The 21392-nt window shown below is 39.3% G+C and overlaps 1 protein-coding gene across 1 annotated transcript in view; it reads left to right on the top strand.

Moving 5' to 3' along the window:
- The first annotated feature begins 462 nt into the window (after positions 1 to 462).
- PDE7A (phosphodiesterase 7A) overlaps positions 463 to 21392 on the top strand; it is a 139260-nt gene continuing 118330 nt past the window's right edge. Inside the window, exons 1-3 of the mRNA XM_014588581.2 lie at positions 463 to 590; positions 7084 to 7179; positions 8284 to 8334. The gene's annotated coding sequence lies outside the window, so the exon portion shown is untranslated. The remainder of the gene's footprint in view (positions 591 to 7083; positions 7180 to 8283; positions 8335 to 21392) is intronic.

Below are 21392 nucleotides of genomic sequence, written 5' to 3'. Positions count from 1 at the left end.
CCGGGGCTCCAAAGTGTGAATTCCGCCTGGCTCGCGCCGCCGGCGGAGTGAAGTCAGGCTCCGGGGGAGGGGTGGGGCCGCGCTCTGGCGGTGGTGGCCCGTAGTGCTTGTTGGTCCCGTGCCCCGCGCACTCTGGGTCTGGCTGCTGGTTCTCGTCGTCTTTTCTTGCACCGACCGCTTTGCTCCGTCCTCGCTCCGTTCCCGCGCTGCTAGCCCCGGACCCGCTCCTCTCGGCCGAGGAGCCCTGGGGCAGCGAGGTTTCTCCCGACTTTGCTGGTGCTGCCCGCTCTTGCACCCAGTCCACCGTCGCCCGGAGCGGGGGGCGCGCGGGTCCTCCTAACGCGCCTCGGCCGGCGCAACGACTTCCCGCCGGCGGCCTGGGCGGAGAGCTGGGGTGGGGGAAGCGTGAGCGCAGCTTCCCGGCCCGGGCCAGGCACCCGCTCGCCCGGTCCCTGGAAGTATGTTACCAGCTGCCGGTGCTGCCCCTGGACAGGCCGGTCCCCCAGCACGTCCTCAGCCGCCGAGGAGCCATCAGCTTCAGCTCCAGCTCTGCACTCTTCGGCTGTCCCAATCCCCGCCAGCTCTCACAGGTAATCGTCGCCGCCGGAGGCCCGCTCTGGGGGGCTTCTCTTTTGTTTCACCGGCTTCGCTTCTGCGACACCCCAAGTGTTCACTGCTCACCCTAGCCCCAGCATTGTCCATTGTTTGGGGATTTCTAGGCTGACTCCTTGGGTCCAGTGCCTTTCTTTTGATCCTTGTGCGGTCCACTCTCAGCGCTGCCTGCTGAGACCCCCTCTCCTTCCCACTTCAGGCTTTGGGAGTTCTTCAAACCCCCAACAGGCCATCACCCTCCGTGCCCAGCGGTTTAACCCTCAGGAGTGACTTAGTTCTCATTTTCTGGACGTCTCCGTCTGGAGGTTGGGTCCCTCTTCCTCACCTGTGGCCCCCGAGCACACCTGTTCATCCCCGGCTCCCCAACACACCTGTCTCCCCCTTTTCCCAGCCACGCACCTGCGCCAGTTTTGTCCCTCTCTTCCCCCAAGCTCCCGCGTGTTGTGCTTCTGCGGTCCTGCGGTTCTTTCTGAACAATAGGCCTACGTGCCCCATTGAGGTTTTATCCCCAGCCCCTTCATTTCTGTGGCTGGGTCTTCAGTGGTATTAGAGGAACAAGTCTGGAAAGTTGATTGCCAGAAATCAGTTTTGTTTTTAATTTGGTAAGGGGAGAAACTAGAGTAAGCACTTATAGAAAGACTATTTTGAATGGTCCAATGCCGGTTGCTCCTGAGAATTTCTGTTCTTTTTATGATGATGCCGGTGGCCCAACACCTTAGTTCTGGCCAATTTTGATCACCAGATTTAAGATAGGGAGACAAAAACAATTTTGTTTTGTTTACATTTGAACCGATTGCCCTCACTTTCTGCTGTCAGAAGTTATTTGTCATAATCACTTTTTATCAAATATATTTTTCCTACAGGTTAATATTGTTTTCTTCTATGGGAAATTATTTTTCTTTCTCCAATTGTAAGTATCTTGAAGAAGGTCTGTATATTTTTAACAGGAAGCATGGACAGCACCTGATAGATTTTGCTTATAATAGATGGTCAGTAAATATTTATTTGCCATTTGCTTCTTTCCTAATTGTTTATAATGAGGGCAAGAGCTTATTTTTGGGTTTTTCTCTGAGTCCTTTTTATTTTAAACCAGACTTCTTTCACAGCACAAGTGGTATGCTAATGAGATCAGAACAGATTTGTGAAAATTACTATACTAGTGATATTTAAAATAATACTGCATGTTTATTTTGAAGGTTAGATCTGCCTTAAATTTAAGGGCGCCTTAAAGTAGTTTTGGTTCCAGGATTAATGTTGAAGAAATATAAAAGGTTTTGAATAGTAGTAATGAAGGGTTTTTTAGTGATGGTAGCTTTTCACTTCTAAATACGTTACTTCCTGAGGTCAGCAGGCACATGACTGGTACCCATTTTTAGTTCCATCTAAGTAATAAAGGCACTCACTGATCAATTACAGAATTATAAAATATGCATAAAGTTCTCATGCTCCCTGAGGAGAAAATGAATGAGATAGAAGATTCCAAGGGGATTTAAATAAGGGTGATGCCAGGGGTTTTACCTGATGCCCTAATTAATCCTTGGAGACCAGTTTTAAGCTCCACTCATCTTGACTCATTTCCTAGCCTTAGGTTTAAATAGGTAATGGAATTTAAAAAACAGAATTGTGGCAGAAAAGCAAATGTTGTAGAGCTACACCATATTTTACAAACTCTTAGAACTTTAAAAAAAATTCTAAATCCCAAAGTGAAGTATATAGGAACTTCTCAAAGTTTGGACACTTTTCTGAATGAACATTTTTTTTTTTTTGGATCAATATTGCTTCACATTACAGTGATGGTAAACTTACCGTAGAGCTACACCATATTTTACAAACTCTTAGAACTTTAAAAAAAATTCTAAATCCCAAAGTGAAGTATATAGGAACTTCTCAAAGTTTGGACACTTTTCTGAATGAACATTTTTTTTTTTTGGATCAATATTGCTTCACATTACAGTGATGGTAAACTTACCAGGATGCTAAAATGGGTGTATTTATTATTATCAAGACTTTGCATAGTACTTAATAATAAAGCATATGTTGATACTGATTTGTTTAGGGCTAGATGGGAGTTTGTAATAGAAAAAAAGAAGGTAGAAAACCTTGGAATCTTATTCAGAACACTATGAAATAAAGACTTGGGGGCTGGCCCCATAGCACAGTGTTTAAGGGAGCCAGATCCTACATGGTTCAGGCAGCTTTAGAAACATGTACATACATGCCCAAAGTCCTGACAGTGTGGGGAAATGAAAGAAAAAAAATATTTATATATATATATATATATAATTTTAAATATGTTTAAAACTAGCAGTCTTCATGTTCATCATAGTATGGGAACTCAGCCCGTAGTAGTTTCTCAGTAACTATTTGCTGGATGAGTGAATAGGTGAGGAAATCTGTAGCTGAGCATCAGATTTATATATGAAAACAATGTAAGGATATCAAGGTATAGCAATAACTCATTTTTCAGCTTATAAATGCAGACGTAATAGATCCAGGAAATAAGCAGAATGACTTATTTGAGTGACCGATAATAGATTGGGAGATCCTTTCCAAAGTTTATATGTTTTCGGAGCAGCAAATTTAAAGTGGGATGGGAGGCTGCTAGAGTCTCTTCACACAGATAGCAGCAAAAGTTGACAACTGACTCCCCAGCAGACAAGGATCTGAAGAAAAACTCAAAGCCAAACTGTTAAAAGTTACCCTGGGGACATTTGTTTGGGAGCTTGAATGTTGTACAACACAATAATTAATAGTCAAAATGTTTAGTAGAGTGTTTTTAAAAGCCAAAAGACTTGTACTTTTTTTTTTTTTTAGAGGAAGATTTTCATGCTTAATATTTTTGGTGGTGCTTACATGGATAAGAGTTCTCTGGAAAATAGTCATGTGGAACACTGGCTCTTTTAAGGATACCAAGTAAATGTGGAGTCCTTGTGGTTTTATATGAGGCTGTATACCACTTTTTCACATGGTTAACAAGAGTTTTTAAAATTACTTGAATAGTAAGGGTAATAAAGGAATCCTGATCTTCTAAACTTGGGATATTTATTGTTGATAGCTGAGTTTAAAGATTTTGGGGGGCCAGCAGATGGCGTAGCAGTTACATCGCTGAACTCCCACATGGCTGACCATGGTTCAAGTTCCAGATTTGATGGCTTGAAGCTCACACTGTGTATATGTGCCTGCATGTATGCCTTAGATCCTTTTCTTTCTGGGGCTGGCCTTGTAGCATAGCAGTTAAGCATCTTGTGTAGAGGGATCTGGATTTCACAGGGCTGACTATGGTTTGAATCCTTGCTTTGGAGGCGTGAAAAACATGCTGGGCCTATGCACATATACCCTGGATCCTGATGGGATACAGAAATGTAAGGAAAAAGAATTACAGCCAGGCTTTGTTGGAGGGTGTACTCTGCACCTCCCCCATACACATACTCCCATTTAAAAAATAATTGTATTTTGGAATGTAGTTCTTAATTGGCAAAAAATATTGTGAAGGCAAACATTGTGCCTTACTCACCACTGTATTCATGGTGTTTTGCATAGGTAGGTGCTTAATATTGATACATGTGGAAGTTGAGTTAATGCATTGATGGGCATGCCTCTTGGAGTTATTTTAGTCAGATTTCATATGCCCTGAAGACAAATCTTATTTGGGTTAGATATCTATTACAAATCTATGATACGTGTTATTGAACAAAATATTGGGATCTAACATGGCAACATGTTTTAATACCCAATAAGCTAAATTTGATTTCTACTTTAGCATCTATGCGGGGTTTCTCCCCTAAAGAAACTATTTCAAAAATATTACAGAATATTTATGAGCGAGGCTTCTTAGGCACTGAATTCCACATAGTCAACCATGGTTCGAGTCCTGGACCTGGTGGCTTGTTTTCTCACTTTCCCCTTCTCTTGCTCTCTGCTTCTCTGTGCTGAGTACAGGTGCCCTATAGCAAATTTAAATAATAATAATAATGTTAGTAAATTAAATAACTCTTAAAAAAAAGAATTAGTTACAAAAATCAGTCATTTCTCTCAATTTAACCAAATTTTCCTTTGTATCTTTGCATTACCTTCCTTAATTGTAGACATCTTTTCAGCTGTCGTTACTGAGTCTATTCTCTCTCGTTCTTAGTGTATGGTAAATTATCAAGGTCCTTGTGTGCCAGAATCGTTCAGATAAAAGTTGGTTCTTCTTCAAGAAGCTTACAGGATTGTGATGGGAAAAATGGAATGATGTATTTGTGGTGCGGTTCCTGTAATGTAGTTATCAAGGCGTAATGAGACTACAAGGAAAGCAAACCCAAGTTTCTGGTATAAATCGGGGAAAGCTTATTTGAGGCATAGGCCAAGGCGAAGGTTAAGCAGATGTTTCTAGACAACTAGCTGAATATAGGAGAGCTGGGAAGGGATGGCCCATGTGGTTAAAGAGATCAGTGCTGCACGGTTGAACTTACTGTGATGATGGAAGTGTCCTCTGGCGTCATAATCACTTGTCCTGTGTAGCTAGTGCACACCTGAAATGTGGTTAGGTGACTGAGGATGTGGATTTTTAAGTCTGTTTTATTTAAATAACTACATGTGGTTAGTGTCTACTGTTATTGACAGAGCAGCTGTATAGTCTTTCTCAGCAGTCATTAGAATGAGGCCATTTTCATTTGTCAGCAACACATTCTCCAAATGTTGAATATTGACGTTTCCAGGTTTTGTTGTCATATGCAAAACTTCATTTAATAATTTTCTTCATATTTGATGATACTATCTTATAAACATCTCGGTACTGTGGTAGATATATGGTGGCACCCTGAGTTTGCGTTAAATTGCAATAAGTGTGTACTTTCGGAAGTAGTTGATGCTCTTTGCATTTCCTTTCTTGTGGGGTTTCATTTGCAAATCCTGTGTTCATTCATATGGTCTTACATTATCTAACATCAGTTTGTAAATGTACATTATTCCAAATCACTGTGACCATGGTAGTTGTCTGTTCATAACTCTGCGTACACCAGAACATACAGGGCATAGTGTGGACAGTCATTGAGATTCCCCAAGGGAGTGGTAATATTTTAAGACTTTCCTGCCTACTTCCCAAACATTGGTTTTGTTAGGGCCTTGGTTTCATTTATCTCTGTTTTCAGAAATGCTTCATACTTTCATTTAAATTTAATACTACCATATTTTAGCTTTTAGTTTTGAGCTAAAATATATTATTTCAAATATATATGCTTAGATGTTAATGTAAGTCTGTAGTGTATTTGGAGTGGGAGTGTAGTTCTGATTGAGTACTTGCTAGTCCATGGATGTTGTCAGGAACACATTCAGTGTAAAGCATATGATTTGAACACCCAGATTTTTGCTGCTTTGTTACTATGCTCAGAGTCCCATCAGTTGTATATATTGCCTGTTCAGCAGTTATTTCTTAAACACAAACGTCCTACCAGAGGTAGAATATTAATGCCTTCACAGGAGTTAGAAAGGTAGGTAGTTCACAATGAGTGGAAGGAGGGAGAGGTACCAAGTTTCTTTGAGGCAGTTTGATAAAACTGTTAGTAAATTCAACTTTTTCTTTCTTTATTTCCTTCTCTCTTCCTATTAAAGGGACCAGAGCAGCTTCAGAAAATTGGGTTCTTTTCTGAGGATGGATAGAGGGACACATCTGGGTAGAGAACAGTTGAGAAAGGGAAGTGAACAAAGCTTTGGCTTCATTTGAACTTTTGTCTAGGATTATTAACAGTCTTTTACTTGGACTGAAGGCACCTAGTAAATTTAGATGATGGAGAAGCCTTTATTGCATGGAGATCCTCTTAAGGAATTTAATATTCTTGGTTTTATTAATTTTCTTTGTGTATCACATTTATTTACGTTTGTTTGTGTCATTTATTTATGTTTATTTGTGTTTATATAACATGTATTTCTAATTTTGTCTGAAGTCCCTTAACTAAAGGTCTTTTCAGTTCTAGACCTTCTTAAATTCCCTTTTGCCACTTGAAAAAACCTTAGCAGTTAATTTTGAATCTTCATATTTGAATAATTCCAAACTTTTTTATTCTGGCAATGAATTGCTCATCTTTTACAATTAACTTGAGAGAAACTTTAGAGTTTATTCTCTTCCACATTTATGTGGCATATTCGTACCTAAAAGTTAATATAGAATTTTTTTTTTTTTTAATTGTTAGAGAGTGCATGTGCTTGCCAGAAAGAGAAAGTACCCCCTGGTGGAGCATAGGTACACCAGTCTTTTTTCCCTCCATTTCTCATCCTGTCAGGATTTGGGGCACACATGGGCCCTGCAGGCTTTTCCAGCCCTTGGGGCTGGGATTCAAACTGTGGTGGGCCACGTGAGATCTGGCTTCATATGCACAGTATTTAACTGTTGTACTACCAGACCGTCCTCTTTGCTAATTTGTGTATTGTTGCCAAATATACTTTTAATAGGTTATTCACAAATAAGTAATACTTTTGCATGTTTGTATTCAGGTGTGAGCATTCATAAGGTCAGCGTATGAGAAAATGAAGAAAAACTGATTTTGCAGAAGAGCATTCTAAGCTTGAAGGGCTTTATTTTGGCTGCTGGTAGGTTCTTTTAAGGGACTGCAAATCATTGGTTTTGTGGTTGACATCAGAAGGGACTCCTACTTATAATTTTGAGTAGGAATTTTGATTACTGCTCCATGCCTCCACCTGCTGGTAGGGGTGGTGCTTCATTTTTCAAAAAGTTATGGCTAGAGGGAGGAGACCAAGACAGGTCAGGGCAGAATTTGGATAAGAAAACAAAGTATTAACTGGATTACTAAATTTCAGCAAAACTACTCTTTGGAGTTTTAAATAGAGTAGACTTTAGCTCAGGACCATATAAAGTAGTTGGCAAATAGTCTTAAGAAAGATGTAGTTGTCTTGCTTTGATAATAATAATTTCTCTTTTTGGAGAAACTCCTGTCATATACTTTGGAGTATTTAATCTTTACACAAACTCTGAGATAAGTGGTATTAGTCACATTTTTTATATTAAAAATACCTGAGTGATAAGCTCACCTTTCTTTAAAAATATATATATATATATTCTTGTGCAAGAGTTTTGGTTGGCCATACAGTTTCAGGCTTCCTTTGCCATGCTGCGGGGTCTACCCATGAGCTCTGAGATGTTGAGTCACTTGTCCTGAGGCAGCAGATGAACTTCAAAAAGGGCCTATTACGTTCCAGTGTCTTCACTTTTTATCACCTTCCTTTTCAGTGAACGTGAGTGGGATATAGTTAGAATTTTAGGTTTATGGATTACAGGTTTGTTGGCTGATGGATGTGGATAAGGAAAACAAATTTGATTATTTGAGGTGACTATTTAAAATGATAACTTTTTTTCTGGTCTTTCCAAATCATTTCCGGAATATTTTATTCTAGATGTCATATTCTAGGAAGACATAATTAAGCTAAATTATACTCTGGAGATAGTGACCAAGATGTTGTGAAGCTACTTTGTTTGATAAGTGACTGAGAAATGACAGATATTTACTCGGGAGGAAAAACAAAACAAAATAGATTTCAGTCAGCAGGGGTGGGGATAGAGGTGGAGAGGTTGTTGGTAAGAGATGATGATAGAACATTGCTGCCTTCCAAAATGTGGAAAACTACCATGAGAATGAGAGGATTCTTGATTGCTGTTCCCTGTTCCTTCTGTTTCAGGTCACACCGAATGCAGAGAAAATAGAAGCTTAAAGTTGTTGTTTGCCCAAGGTAGCATAACTATTAATAGGTGGTAAAAATTGGTTAAATTCTAAATCCCTCTTATTCCAAAGCCTTTTACTCATTCATTCTTTTCTTTTTACCACATGGGAAAAACATATTACCTCAGAGTGGAATGAGGAACAGTAGGGAAATGAAAAGAGAAATCCTGTGTAATCAAAGAAATGCATACTAAGGACTAGCAGATGGCATAATGGTTATATCCATGGACTCCCACGTAGTTGACTGTGGTTCGAGTCCCTGACGCGGTGGCTTAAACCTCACACTGGGCATGTGTGCATGTGTGCTCAGGATCCTGAGAGGAGAATGGAAGATAAGGGATTGCAGCATGGCCATCCCACAGGGGATGATTTCTCGCTTTCTTTCTCTCTATCTCTCTCTGTCTCTCTGGTGAGTGCATGGACCCTATAGCAGAAATCTCTTGTCAAAAAAAAAAAAAAGCCTACTAAAAGAATATACTTTTTTGCTTTCAGATTGACAAATTTTTTAAAAGTGAGTATATAATTTGAAGGTTACACTTAAAAAATTTGATAAGATTAAAAATTATAATTTTTAAAAAATGTAATTTGACAAGTGAGTAAAATAATACTTAGAAATTACCATTTTTGTGGGGGCAGCAGATGGTGTAGTGGTTAAGGCATTGGACTCCCACATGACTGATTGCAGTTTTGAGTTCCAGACCCAAAGGCTTTAAAATCATGCAGAGCGCATATTCACGTGTGCCCAAAATCCTGACAGGAGAGTGGAGAAGGGTGTATAGCATGGCCACCAACCTCCAGGGAGAGGGTGATTTCTAACTTTCACTCTCTGTTTCTTTTTTACAAGCACATGTGCCCTAAGGCAAAAATCTAAAAAAGCAAAAACAAAACAAACAATTTTTTTGAGAGGTTTTTTTTTTTTTGCTATAGGGCACGTGGGCTCGCCAGAAAGACAGAGAGACAGAGAGATAGAAAGTGAGAAATCACTCCCCAGGGAGGATGACCATGCTGCAATCCCTTCTCCTCCATTCTCCTCTTGGGATCTTGGGCACGCACACACACGCGCCTGGCTTGAGTTTAAGCTGTCGGTTCCAGGACTCGAACTGCTGTTGACTACATGGGAGTCCAGCGACATAGCCATTATGCTAACTGCTGGTCCTAAAACAAAAAAAATTTCACATGATCATTTACTTTAGAGAATCTATCCTCAGCTAATGCTAGAAAATGAGATAAAGATTAATCTTTAAGGATTGTAATCCTCTTTATCATTGTGGGAAGATTGGAAATAACAGATAACTTATGCATTGCTAAATAGAATATAGTATCTCTTTTCTTTTTAATGCCAGAGGATATGTGTGTGAGAAAGAGCACATGTACACCTGCATCCCAGTAGGGCCTGGTCATGTCATAATCCTTTTTCTTTTAATTCTCAGACAGATTGTAGGCATGCATGTACACACTCAGCATGAAGCTGACTGGGCGAGGATTGACAGCTAGTTGACCATGTGGGATCTGACTTTCTCTGCACAGTGCCTAACCATTGTACCATGCGTCTGACCCAGATTGTGTTATTTCTTATTACAGGGTGTAGTATTTTTTATTTTATTTATTTATGCAAGTATTAATTTATTTATTGGATTTTTTTTTCTTTTTCTCTTAAATTTGCTATAGAGTGCATGCACTTTGTTGGAGAGAGCGCGAAAGTGAGAGAGCATCTCCTAGAAGGATAACCATGCCACAATCCTCTCTCCATCCTCTTTCAGGATTCTGGGTGCACATGCATTGCTCCTTGTGTAACTTTAAAGCCACTGAGTCTGGAACTTGAACCACATGGTCAGCCATGTAGGATGGCCGCCTTAACCACTGTGCCACCTGACTGGCCTTGTTATCTCGATATTATGTACCCACTTAAATGCTGTGAAGAATTTAGGATATGTAATGACATAATATACAAATGGCTAAATAAATTTTAGTATTTTCATTTCTGTGTTGTACACTAATTAATTGCTTTGAAGAATATTTAATCATGTGAAGAAAATACTTACAGTATAATTAAGAAAAGAAAAAAGCTGTAGATGATTCCAGTTTTGTTTAAAAATAAGGACTGGATGATGGTGCAGTAGTAAAATGAAGAGCTCTTTTAGGTTGACCCACATGGGAAGGATCCAGGTTTGTGTCTGGAGACTTCTCTGAGTACACTGTCATGGGCGTGTCACATTGTGGTAATTCTTTCTGTATTTCAAACTTTTTTTGTTTTATGATCGGTGATCTTTGATGTTACTATTGTAATTGTTCTGGGGCACAATAAACTGCATCTGTACAAGACAGAATTTAATTTATATATGTTGTATGTGTTCTGATACTTAACCAGCCAGCTTTTCCTCTGTTTGTCTCCCTTTTCTTGGGCCTCCCTATTTCCCAATAAATGACAGTATTGAAACTAGGCAAGTTAACATCTCTACAGTAGCCTCCAAATGTTCAAGTGAATGGAAGAACTACATGTCTCTCACTTTCAGTCACAAGCTAGAAATTATTAAGCCTAAAGAAGGCATGTCGAAAGCCAAGATAGGCTGAAAGCTAGCTCTTGCAACAAACAGCTAAGTCACGAATGCAAAGAAAAAGTTCTTTTTTTTTTTGGAGAGGTTTTTCGCTATAGGGCACGTGTGCTCGCCAGACAGACAGAGAGAGACATAGAGACAGAAAGCGAGAAATCACCCCCCAGGGGAGATGGTCACGCCGCAATCCCTTCTCCTCCATTCTCCTCTCGGGATCTTGGGCACGCACGCACATGTGCCCGGTGTGAGTTTTAAGCCACCGGGTCCGGGACGCGAACCGTAGTCGACTACGTGGGAGTCCAGCGACATAGCCATTATGCTAACTGCTGGTTCCCCGAAAGAAAAAGTTCTTAAAGGAAATGAAAAGTACTACTCCAGAGACCACACAAATAATAGAAAGCAACATGCCTGTGTTGCTTATATGGAGAAGGTTTTACTGGTTTGGATAGATCAAATCAGCCACATTTCCTGAAGCCAAAGCCTAATCCAGAGCAAAGTGATCATTCTTTTCAATTCTATGAGGGCTGGAGAGGTCAGGAAGCTGCAGAAGAAAACTGTGCAGTTAGCAGAAGTGGGTTCATGAGGTTTAAGGAAACAAGCCATCTTTATAACGTAAAAACACAAGGAACATAAAAACGCAAGGTGAGGCAGCAAGTGCTGGTTAAAAGCTGCAGCAAATTTTCTGGAAGCGCTAGCTAAGATAATGATGAAACAACAAACTTTCAGTGTAGACAGAGCAGCCCTCTATTGGAAGAAGATGCTATCTAGGACTTTCATAGCTAGAGAGGAGACTCTAAGTTGAAGCTAGAGCTTATTTATCATTCTGAAAGTTCTGGAGTCCTTAAGAGTTATGCTTATCTACACTGCCTGTTTCCTATTAATTGAGCAATAAAGCCCAGAAGATAACACATTTATTTTAGAGCATGGTTTACTGAGTATTTTACACCCACTGTTGAGGCCTACTACTCCAAAGATTCTTTGCAGAATTTTACTGCTCATTGATAATGTACCTGGTTACCCAAGAGCTCTGACTTAGATGTTTAAGGAGATTAAGTTGTTTTCATGCCTGTTAACACAACTTTCATTCTACAGCCTGTAGATCAAGGAGTTCTTTTGACTTTGAAGTCTTAGTATTTAAGAAATGACTTCATATTTAAGAAATACATTTCATAAGCTGTAGCTACCATAGATAGTAATTGCTTTGAAAAGTACACTGAAACCTTCTGGAAAGGAGTCACTATTCTAGAGGCCATTAAGAGCATTTGTGATTTGTAGGAGGAGTTGAAAATACCAATATTAGAAGTTTAAAAGTTGCTTCCAGCTAATTTCAAGAGGTTCAAGACTTCAGTGGAGGAAGAAACTATTGACGAAGTGGAAATAGCAAGGGAACTAGAATTAGAAATGGAGTCTGAAGATGTTGCTGAATTGCTGCATTCTCATGATAAAACTTGCATGGATGAAGAGTTGCTTTTCATGTATGAGCAAAGGAAGTGGCTTCTCGAGATGGTGCTTGCTCATGGTGAAGATGCTATGTAATCATTGAAATGACAACAGGATTTAGACTATTACATATCCATAACTGATAAAGCAATGGCAAGGGTTCTGATTCCAGTTTTGAAAAGTTCTGTAGGTAAAATGCTATCAAACAGCACTGCATGATACAGAGGAATCTTTTATGCAAGGAAGAGTCTATTGATGTGGCAAACCTCATTGTCTTAGTTTAAGAAATTACCACAGCCACTCCAGTCTTTATCAGCCATTATCCTGATTAGTCAGCAGCCATCAACATCAAGGCAGTCTCAGCTCAAAAGAGTTTCACTTGCTGACAGCTCAGAAGATCATTGGCATTTTTTAGCAGTGATAAGATTTTTATGTATACACACGTATACTTTAAACATGCTACTAACACTTAATAGATTACAGTATGATGTAAATATAACATATGCACTGGGAAACCAAAAATTTATGCGACTTGCTTTATTGCAAAATTCACGTTATAATAGTAGTCTGGTATTGAACTGGAAATATGTCTGAGGTGTGCCTGTATATGTATGAATACATCTAAATCTTGACGATTACTCTAGTATAATGTAACATTGGCTATCTTTGGGTAGTATAATTTCTGGTAATTTTTACTCTCTTTGTACTTTGGTGTTTTGGTTTTTTTAACCAATAAATATTAACATTTTCCTGTAATCTAAAATCAACGAAGATAATTTTCGAAATCTCACTAAGAAAACCTTGTTTCTCTTAGTTAGAATTTTTAATTATGAAGAGACTAAAGTCTAGTTAATAATAATAGTAATAATAGTTAATAATTTAGTATGTGCACATTTATGGGTTGGAAGTGGGTTATTCACTGCTGTGTTCCTGTGTGCTAGGTACATCATAGGTGTTTAAAGGTGTAGTTTCTTAAAATGGAAATAGAGTTTTTTGTTTTTGTTTGTGTGTGTTTTTGTGGGGTAATAGCCAATTTAAACTGGTGCTGAGTAAACTGGATACCCACATGCCAAAGAATGAAATAAAATATTCACCTCACATTATATAAAAAAAGAGAAGTAAAAATGTATTAAGGAATTAAATATAGGACATAAAACTGTAAAGAAAGTATAGTGTTTTAATTTGAGGAGGAGTACTCTGGATTCTTAAAAATGAAGATAACATAAGTGAATGGTGGTAAATAGTTTACAAAAAACATTTTGCCTCCTTCAGAGCTGAGATTGTGAATTTTCTACTGTGATTTATTCAAATATTTGTGTGTGTCTTTATACTGTAGCACATTATAAAATCTTAAAAAGCCCATAAGAAAATTTCTGGCTCAGAATCCTAGAATGTTAATGTTAAAAAAACTAGAGGTTCGTCCCCCTCACCATGGTGGGGTAAAATGAAACTAAAAAGGTTTGAGGATACATAAAACCAGAAATCCTTTCTGTTAAGTACTCCTGATTTTCCACTCCTCAGCCTTACTTGAGGGTTTTTTATGTTTTGTTTTGGGGGGAAAGGTTTTTGCTATAAGGTGCATGTGCTCGTCAGAAAGACAGAGACAGAGAGACAGAAAGCGAGAAATCACCCTCCGGGGGGGATGGCCACACCACAATCCCTTCTCCTCTTGGGATCTTGGACACGCACGTATGTGTGTCTGGTGTGAGTTTAAGCCACTGGGTCTGGGATTCAGACCGCCGTCAGCTACATGAGAGTCCAGCGGTGAAGCCATTATGGATCTGCTGGTCCCTTTCTTGAGCATTTTGAAATGGAAAGATTGCCACTTTATGAGGAAACCCATCGTGACTGGTATAGTGGGCTTAATAGTGTCCACAAGGAACCCCAGAATATGACCTTAGGTCTTTGCAGATAAAATCAATTTAAGGTGAGATTGTATTGGGTTAGTGAAGACCATCTAAATTCAGTGACTCTGTGGACACGCAGAAATACAGACATGCAGAAGGACAAAGGCCATGTGAAAGATGGAGGCAGAGATTAGAATCGCAATTAAGTCTAAATGCCAACGGCTTCTGCCAGACACCAGAAATTAGGAAGAGGCAAAGGAGATTCTGTCTTAAGTTGTCAGAGAGCATAATCCTGCCCGCAGACACCTTATTTGGACTTCCAGCCTCCAGAACTGTGAGATAATACTTTTTTTTTTTTTTTCCCAGTTCTTTTTGTAGTACTGTGTTAGAGCAGCCCCAGGAGACAGATACAAATGGCTTTCATTGTTTTCAGTTTACTTGCTCATTTTTTTAGTCAGCTGATGTTGACTGAGTACTTACGTGCTGGACACTCTGTTAGATGTTACATTTATAATTTATGCATTAATGCTACCTTCATTCTTGGGATTGGTTCAGTAGGAAAAGCAGCAGCAACATAAATACATTTTCTCATTAGAGTAGAGTATGAATTATGTAGTGACACTTAGAGCTGGGAGAGCAAGGAAAGGCTGTGAAGTGAGATCTTTGTGCTTGGTTTCAAAGAGTTAAAATTGACCTCCGTGGAAATTTGCTTAGTTCTGCCACCTCCAGTGCTATCCATTCTCTTTAGTTCAGGGCATGTTTGCCTTGTCTCCCAGTAAAGTACTAAGTCATTCTCAGAGAAAATTTTTCTGGGAGTGACTGAGGATTTTTGTGGTTGACCTGAGCTCATTTCCATTTGAGGTATGGTTTTAATAACTTTGTAGAGGTTTTTCATCCTTTTTTCCTCATTACTGGCGTTTTTAAATGTCTTTATTTTCATGTTAGGACATCTTAGAGTAGGATCCAAGATAGTGGGCTCTGCCAGAAGAGGCACTGGGAGTATTAAAACGAAATTTTAGGTTTTTATTTCTATTCTATTTTTTTTTTTTTTTAGATCTTCATTTTGTGTTGCATAGAGTACCTAAAAGTGTGTAATTTTAAAGTAAATAAACTCATTAAAAGTTTGGCGAACACTGCATAAGAGAATCTGTTGACTGCTGTGAACTCTTCTACCTTTCTCCCAAGGGTAATTGTGAGCCCATGGAGAAATGTATATAATGTATGGCATTTCAAAGCGTTCATTCATCGTACCTCTAGGATACTGGATTCCCGTTTATAATTTTCCTTGCTTACTGTGTCCCAAATCAGCTTTTTATCTACTGATTTATTTGACTTTGAAACTAAATCTATATTCAGTTATTATAGTTACAGCCCAGGATTAACTTTAAAAAAATCATTTGACTTTGTTATTATTTTAAACTTGATACAGGGATAGAGAGAAAGCCGCCAGGTCTGGGACTTGAACCACTGTTGACCACGTGGGAGTCTAATACCTTAACCATCATGCCACCTGCTGGCTCCCCATGGATTGACTCTTAGCACAGTTTACCATGTCCACTAATCTCTCCTGTTAAGCTATGTTAGCTACAGATAGACTAGCTTCCTGCCACTAGCAGGTAAAATAGCTTCCTGCCACTAGAATTCTGTCTCCACACATTGGTTAAAGTAACTTTTAAACTATAGTTAGATCATGTCAGTTGTTGAAACTCTATGGGTTCTCATCATAGTTGAAATAAAATCTAAACATCTTTTCATGATATGGACCCATATCATCTGGTCCCTGCTACCTGTTCAGTCACTATCTCCTTACCTTGGTCCCATTTTTGTCTGTGAAAATGCCAGCTTTGTTCCTGTCCTTGACTTTTGTGCTGGATGCTCTTATGGCCCCTTGTCATTCAAATCACAACCTAATCTTTGCAGAAGAACCTTCCTTGACCACCTTATTAAAATAGCACTCCTCCCTGGGCCAGCACATAACATGGTGGTTACGTCACTGGACTCCGACATGGCTGACTGTGGTTTGATTCCCAGACCCAGTGGCTTGAAAATCATGCTGGATGCTTGTGTGTGTGTGTGTGTGTGTGTGTGTGTGTGTGTGTGCCCAAGATCCTGCGAGGAGAATGGAGGAGAAGACACTGCGATGTGGCTATCCCCTCTCAGGGGGTGATGTCTCACTTTCCCTCTCATGACCTCTGTCTGTCTATCCTGCAAGCGTATGCTCCCTAAGGTAAAAACTTCTTAAAAAACAAAAACAAAAAAGAAGCCCCCTCCCCCTGTGAATCCCATTGTTTTGTTTTATTTTATTTATAGTATATGCCACTAACTTACTTGTCTATTTCTACCTGACCTCTACTTCTATAGGATATGTGGTCAGGAAACAGATCTTGTTCACCCTATTTACTGCTGTGTCCCTAGTGTACAGCGTGTAGTGAGTGTTCTTTTGAGAAGAATGAAGAACTTACTCTTGTACTTTCATGCTTATCATGTCAGAACATGTTACCATAATGTTCCTTTAGATGAATCCCAGATTGTATTTATTACCATTTCATTTGCTTTTTTATGATTCCACATGTGCATACGGACGAGGGGAGAAGGAGGGAGAGAGAGCACCCTCTTCACTCCATGATCTCCATTCTCCAACCCTCTGGTTCCTCAGGATCTGGGTGCCCGTGCATGTGTCAGCGTGTTTTCAGGCGGTCTTGGGGATCCGAATCTGTGGTCAGCTTTGACCTCCAGCCCTGCAGTCCAGCACTCCATGTACCAGGTCACCTAGACTGGGCCTGATTTCTTTTTTGAATTCTTCTTACTCTGTCGCTTTAAAATTTCACTTTCATCTTTGTGCCCTTTCTGAATCGCTCTTCACAATATTGGAGCTATCTTAATCTCTACATTTATGTAAGTTATTTTTAAGAGTGCACTGAGGTTTAGAAAAGTAAGTTGCCCACAGTAACACAGCTATAAGTGGTGTTTCTAGGATTTGAACTGAGATATCTCTCTAACTAGAGCTCCTTTCTGTTGTGCTGGTGTGGGGGCTGATGTTTTTGGTGAGTGGGAAGTATAAATCCAGAATTAGAATAGGAGTCCTGTCCATTTGGAATAGAAATAGCAAGTGCTTATTATTTGTTTCTATAAGTGGAACTGGGTGATATTTGTTAAAAGGAACTTTAAAAAGTAACTTTTTTTTTTCCAGACTAAAGTTCGTATATGCTTGTTATAAAATACATGGAATATACAAGGAATGTAAAGAAGAAAGCAGAAAGTAAACACCATCCATAGGCCTGCCACCCAGAGATAACCACTATTAACATTTTAGAACATTTTGATTAAGAAGTTTTTCTGTACAGAAAGAAAATATTGGGATTATCATTTTTATACATAGATCTTGAATTTTAAAATCATTTTCTTTTTCTGCTAAATGTTTAGTAAGCTTTAAGTCTCTTTAACTGAGAATAAGTTTATTATTTTAAAACGTTTTCAAATTCTTCTACATGTAAGCTTTTTTTTTTTAAGAATTATTTATTTAATTTTTTTTGTTACTATTTATTTTGAACAGAGAGATACAGAGGGAGAGAGAAAGGGAAAGTGAAAAGCAAGCTGCCAGGGCCAGGACTTGAACTGTAGTTGGCCATGTGGGAGTTCAGTGCCTTAACCGTCATGCCATCTGCTGGGCCAGTAAACTTGTTTTCAATATACTAATTTGATAAAGATCTTTTTCATTTTGGGATGTTGCACTAGTTGTTATTAACAAATTATTGACTGATATAATACCTCTTTATATTTTTAATGTATGCTACAAGGAAGATAATAGGATAAATATTTCTCTAAAACCAAAAATGTGGAATTAAAGAAAAAAATTTTATGCTTGGAAAAGTGTATTGGAAATAAATGACTTGAGGGCTGGCCTGTGGCCTGATGTTAAGAGAGCTGTATCTCACCTGCCTGGCTGTGTGATTTGAGTCCCAGCCCTGGGGGGGCTTAAAAAACACACTGGGTGCATGTGCATGTTTGCGCATGCCCAGAATCCCAACAGGGTGGAGAAACAGAGAAGAGGGGACTGTGGCATGGCCATACCCCGTTGGAGGGTGCTTTCTCCCTCTCTCTGGTAAGTGCATACTCCTGGCAAATTTAAAAACACAAGACAAAACAAAAATGTATGACTTTGAGAACTGACTGTACTGCCGAAGCACTCTCAGTGTTAAAGCAACTAGCATATACACTCTTCCCAAACTAAAATATTAATTTTATATTACCTCAAATTTTATAGCCAGAAAAAAATGGGAATTAGGTCCCATTTTAGACAAGCAGATACCTAAAATTTTTGAAGAAATTATGTCTTAGAGAACATTTTAAAGGAGAGCCTTAGATGGCATGGAGATTAAGGTAGCTGGATCCCACATGGCCAGTTGATTGTGGACTGGCAATTTGAAAAACACCTGGCCCAAGTGTGTATGTGCCCCAAATTTCAAGAAGAGAATGGAGGAGGAGAGAGAGCAGGATGGCCGGCTCCCCGAGGATGATTTCTCACTCCCTGTCCCCTCTCTCTGTCTCTCTCTCTCTGTCTCTCTGCCTCTGTCTTGTGCACAAATGCTCTAGCAAAAATAAATAAATACATGGAATTAAAGTTTGAATTTATTTAACAAAACCCTACAAACATTTTAAAGGATTTCTTTTGGCATCTTATAATTATTACCATAGATGAGGACAAGTCAAAGGTAAGAACAGAACATGGATTACTTGAAATGTATAGAAACAACATTGTTCAGTTTCATTTTTTCTTGGTGTCATGATGAAAGGGTACCAAAAGGATACTCAAAACCTTTCTGGAAGTGACTTGGAGGATTTTTGTGGTTGGCCTTAGCTCATTTCCATTTGATGTTTGGTTTTTAATAATTTCGTAGAGGTCTTTATCCTCTTTTTCTCATGGATGTTTTTGGATGGCTTTAATGTTGGTACTCCGTAGAGTGAGATCCACATAGGCTGTTCAGGAAGAGCTGTTGGAAATATAGCAACAATATTTTGATGTTTTACTTGTATTTATTCTTAACTCTTTTAAGATCTTCATTTTATTTGTGTTACATAGAGTACATACAAATGTGTAATTTTTAAGTAAATAAGCTCCTTAAATTCCTTCTGCCTCAGAGAATCTATTGACTGCTTTAAATTCGTTGACCTTTCCCCCAAAGGGTGAGGATGAGCCCTTGCAGAAATGTATACACCGTATGACCTTTCAGAGGGTTCTTGGAGTTCATTCCTCATACCCCTAGACTACCTGGATTCTTTTTATCCATAACCTTCCTTGCCTTCCTAGTCCAAGCTCAGCTTTTTATCTACGGATTTATTTAACTTTATTAACCAACTTCGTTTTCAGTTGTTAAGGTTACAGCCCAGGATTAGCTCAACACAGCCGACCATACCCAGTGATCTGTACTGTGTGTTTGATTAGACAGTGAGCTCCTTAAGGGTGGACACTGTTTATTTAGCTCTGTTCGGCTCAGTGTTTCACCAAAACTAGTTATTCAGCAAATGCAGAAAGTGCGTCAAACCTTAATCAAGTCCTGTCAGTGACCCAGTCCCTTGGCTTCTATGGCATCCAGATATTTCTGTTTGAAAATATGATATGCCATTTCAGGATGCCACTATTAATTCTTAGAGTGATGACTAAAGAATTTCTGGAAAAGAGCCTCCTAGAGTGGTATTAGCATTCAAATTCACTCCCATAAAGCTGGTTAAATGACATGGCAAAATGTGGGACAGGTTTTCAGTCCTTTAAGACCTTGTAAAAAGTCATCAAGTTTCTCTTGGGGCCTTGGTAGTCCTACTAGATTGGTTCCTACTGAGTAACCGGGTAACTGTAGGCAACCTTTATCATCAATAACCTGTAGATTATAACCCCATGTCAACCCACACTCTGTTTTCAGCCTAAGAGTATGGAACTGGAGAGTATTAAGCCAAATGGAATTGGTTATACAGTTTTGTTTGGACCAGCACAGTGGTACAGCGGCAGTCTGCTGCTCAAGAGAAGCTGGGTGCTACATGGTGACTGCATAGAGAAACTGTGTGCTGGAAGACTGGAAGGAAGGGATTGTGGTATGACCGACCAGACCCTGTGGATTTTTTCTCTCTCATGTGCATGCAGGCACTTTTTTTGTTTGTTTGTTAAAAACTGGATCAGTGGGAGCAGCAGATGAAGTAATGTTTATGTCACTGGACTCCCACGTAGTTAACTGTGGTTCAAGTCTCGGGCCCGGCAGTTTGAGACTCACATCAGGCACTTGTGCGTGCATGTCCAAAATCCTGAGAAGAGAATGGAGAAGGGACTGTGGTGTGATCATCCCCCCTGGATTGTGATTTCTCACTTTCTGTTTCTGTCTCTCCAGTGAGCACATATACCCTATACCAAAAATCTCTCTTTAAAAATAGATGGATCATCTCGTTAGATGTGACACCATTGATATTATAGCAATATAGTGTGAGTCATGTGAAATTTTACATTTTCATGTAGTCACATTTTCAAAAGTAAGCTGAAGGGCAGGGTAGTGGGACATGGCACATTGGTAACACAACAGGAAGTCCCTGTGCATGCTGGGCATGCAGGCAGAAATCCATGTTCCAGGCTGGCTGGAACTGAGAGTGGATTGCTGTGTGTGTCTCTAGCTTAGCTCTTTACCTTTCTCTCATGGAAGAAATAAAGTAAAATTTAGTATATTTAATACACTAGATTCAAAACCAATAACCTGTAATCAGTATTTTGAAAGAATTATTTATTTAATTTTATTATTATTTTAATTTGACCAGAGAAAGAAAGGGAAGGTGAGAAAGCGAGCAGCCAGGTAGCCACTATGCTACCTGCCAGCCCAACCCGTAATTCGTATTATAAAGATACTGACGGTCAGCTCTGTAGCCTAGTGCTTAAGGATGCAGGATATCACATGACCAGCCATGGTTCAAATCCCAGACCTGATGATGGCTTGAAAAACTCACTGGGCACATTTGCATACGTGCCCCAAATCCTGACAGGATGGAGAAATGGAGGAAAGGATTGGAGCATGACCACGCCCCACTGGGTAGAGGGTGCTTTTCTCCTATCTCTTCTATCTCCTGTCTCTTTGTCTCTGGCAAACTCATGTGCCCTCTGGCAATTAAAAATATATATTGATAACCACAATTTTGGGATACTAAATCTTCAAAATCCAGTGTTTATTTTCACTTACTTAGAGCTTATCTTGTCT

The sequence above is a fragment of the Tupaia chinensis genome, unplaced genomic scaffold (assembly GCF_000334495.1).
Source record: "Tupaia chinensis unplaced genomic scaffold, TupChi_1.0 Scaffold000288_2, whole genome shotgun sequence".
Taxonomy (NCBI): Eukaryota; Metazoa; Chordata; class Mammalia; order Scandentia; family Tupaiidae; genus Tupaia; species Tupaia belangeri.
The sequence above is the reverse complement of the archived record's forward strand: the minus strand, read 5'-3'. Positions and strand labels throughout refer to the sequence as shown.